The 2,500-nt window shown below is 46.1% G+C and overlaps 5 non-coding genes across 5 annotated transcripts; all 5 read left to right on the top strand.

Annotated features, from left to right (window-relative positions):
• The first annotated feature begins 604 nt into the window (after nt 1-604).
• Nucleotides 605-686, top strand: TRNAL-AAG (transfer RNA leucine (anticodon AAG)). The gene has a single exon. It is a non-coding gene; the product is annotated as a tRNA-Leu (tRNA).
• Nucleotides 687-907: 221 nt separating this feature from the next.
• TRNAL-AAG (transfer RNA leucine (anticodon AAG)) lies at nt 908-989 on the top strand. Its single transcript has one exon. It is a non-coding gene; the product is annotated as a tRNA-Leu (tRNA).
• Nucleotides 990-1,217: 228 nt separating this feature from the next.
• On the top strand, nt 1,218-1,299 carry TRNAL-AAG (transfer RNA leucine (anticodon AAG)). The gene has a single exon. It is a non-coding gene; the product is annotated as a tRNA-Leu (tRNA).
• A 70-nt stretch (nt 1,300-1,369) lies between these two features.
• Nucleotides 1,370-1,451, top strand: TRNAL-AAG (transfer RNA leucine (anticodon AAG)). The gene has a single exon. It is a non-coding gene; the product is annotated as a tRNA-Leu (tRNA).
• Nucleotides 1,452-2,280: 829 nt separating this feature from the next.
• TRNAL-AAG (transfer RNA leucine (anticodon AAG)) lies at nt 2,281-2,362 on the top strand. The gene has a single exon. It is a non-coding gene; the product is annotated as a tRNA-Leu (tRNA).
• The last annotated feature ends 138 nt before the right edge of the window (nt 2,363-2,500 follow it).

The raw sequence follows: 2,500 nt of genomic DNA, 5'->3' as shown, positions 1-2,500 counted from the left end.
AGAGTGGCTGAGTGGTCTAAGGCGCTGGTTTAAGGCACCAGTTTATTCGGGGTAGTGGGTTCGAATCCCACATCTGTCAGCCTACTTTGTTTCCTAAGATTAATAATATGAAGCTCTTGCTTATTAGTCTGAGGTGACTTTTGTTTCCAGGTAGAGTGGCCGAGTGGTCTAAGGCGCTGGTTTAAGGCAACAGTCTATTCGGGGGCGTCGATTCGAATCCCACCTCAATCAGCAGAGTTTGTTTTCTACGATTAATAATATGATGCTTTTGCTAAATAGACTGAGTATACTTTCGCTTTCGGGTAGAGTGACCAAGTGGTCCAAGGCGCTGGTTTAAAGCACCATTCCCTTCGGGGCGTGGGTTCGCATCCCACATCTATAAGCCTACTTCGTTTTCTAGGATTAATAATATGAAGCTTTTGCTTATTAGTCTGAGGTGTCTGATGTTTCCAGGTAGAGTGGCCGTGTGGTCTAAGGCGCTGGTTTAAGGCAACAGTCTCTTCGGGGGCGTGGGTTCCAATCCCACATCTATCAGCCTATTTTGTTTTCTAGGATTAATGATATGAAGCTTTTGCTTATTAGTCTGAGGTGACTTTTGTTTCCAGGTAGAGTGGCCGAGTGGTCTATGGCGCTGGTTTAAGGCACCAGTCTCTTCGGGGGCGTGGGTTCGAATCCCACCTCTGTCAGCCTACTTTTTTTCCTAAGATTAATAATATGAAGCTTTTGCTTATTAGTCTGAGGTGACTTTTGTTTCCAGGTATAGTGGCCAAGTGGTCCAGGGCGCTGGTTTAAGGCACCATTCCCTTCGGGGCGTGGGTTCGCATCCCACATCTATAAGCCTACTTTGTTTCCTAGGATTAATAATATGAAGCTTTTGCTTATTAGTCTGAGGTGACTTAAGATTCCAGGAAGAGTGGCCGAGTGGTCTAAGGCGCTGGTTTAAGGCACCAGTCTCTTCGGGGGCGTGGGTTCGAATCCCACGTCTATCAGCCTATTTTGTTTTCTAGGACTAATAATATGAAGCTTTTGCTTATTAGTCTGAGGTGACTTTTGTTTCCAGGTATAGTGGCCGAGTGGACTGGTCTAAGGCGCTGGTTTTATGGCACCAGTTTATTCGGGGTAGTGGGTTCGAATCCCACACCTGTCAGCCTACTTTGTTTCCTAAGATTAATAATTTGAAGCTCTTGCTTATTAGTCTGAGGTGACTTTCGTTTCCAGGTAGATTGGCCGAGTGGTCTAAGGCGCTGGTTTAAGGCACCAGCCTCTTCGGGGGCGTGGGTTCCAATCCCACATCTATCAGCCTATTTTGTTTTCTAGGATTAATAATATGAAGCTTTTGCTTATTAGTCTGAGGTGACTTTTGTTTCCAGGTAGAGTGGCCGAGTGGTCTAAGGCGCTGGTTTAAGGCACCAGTTTATTCGGGGCCGTGGGTTCGAATCCCACCTCTGTCAGCCTACTTTGTTTCCTAAGATTAATAGTATGAAGCTTTTGCTTATTAGTCTGAGGTGACTTTTGTTTCCAGGTAGAGTGGCCGAGTGGTCTAAGGCGCGGGTTTAAGGCACCAGTCTATTCGGGGGCGTGGGCTCGAATCCCACATCTATCAGCCTATTTTGTTTTCTAGGATTAATAATATGAAGCTTTTGCTTATTAGTCTGAGGTGACTTTTGTTTCCAGGTAGAGTGGCTGAGTGGTCTAAGGCGCTGGTTTAAGGCACCAGTTTATTCGGGGTAGTGGGTTCGAATCCCACATCTGTCAGCCTACTTTGTTTCCTAAGATTAATAATATGAAGCTCTTGCTTATTAGTCTGAGGTGACTTTTGTTTCCAGGTAGAGTGGCCGAGTGGTCTAAGGCGCTGGTTTAAGGCAACAGTCTATTCGGGGGCGTCGATTCGAATCCCACCTCAATCAGCAGAGTTTGTTTTCTACGATTAATAATATGATGCTTTTGCTAAATAGACTGAGTATACTTTCGCTTTCGGGTAGAGTGGCCAAGTGGTCCAAGGCGCTGGTTTAAAGCACCATTCCCTTCGGGGCGTGGCTTCGCATCCCACATCTATAAGCCTACTTCGTTTTCTAGGATTAATAATATGAAGCTTTTGCTTATTAGTCTGAGGTGTCTGATGTTTCCAGGTAGAGTGGCCGTGTGGTCTAAGGCGCTGGTTTAAGGCAACAGTCTCTTCGGGGGCGTGGGTTCCAATCCCACATCTATCAGCCTATTTTGTTTTCTAGGATTAATGATTTGAAGCTTTTGCTTATTAGTCTGAGGTGACTTTTGTTTCCAGGTAGAGTGGCCGAGTGGTCTATGGCGCTGGTTTAAGGCACCAGTCTCTTCGGGGGCGTGGGTTCGAATCCCACCTCTGTCAGCCTCCTTTTTTTCCTAAGATTAATAATATGAAGCTTTTGCTCATTAGTCTGAGGTGACTTTTGTTTCCAGGTAGAGTGGCCAAGTGGTCCAGGGCGCTGGTTTAAGGCACAATTCCCTTCGGGGCGTGGGTTCGCAT

The sequence above is a fragment of the Phalangium opilio genome, unplaced genomic scaffold (genome assembly GCF_054372755.1).
Source record: "Phalangium opilio isolate 3A_F unplaced genomic scaffold, DU_Popi_V2 ptg000061l_1, whole genome shotgun sequence".
Classification (NCBI taxonomy): domain Eukaryota; kingdom Metazoa; phylum Arthropoda; class Arachnida; order Opiliones; family Phalangiidae; genus Phalangium; species Phalangium opilio.
The sequence above is the reverse complement of the archived record's forward strand: the minus strand, read 5'-3'. Positions and strand labels throughout refer to the sequence as shown.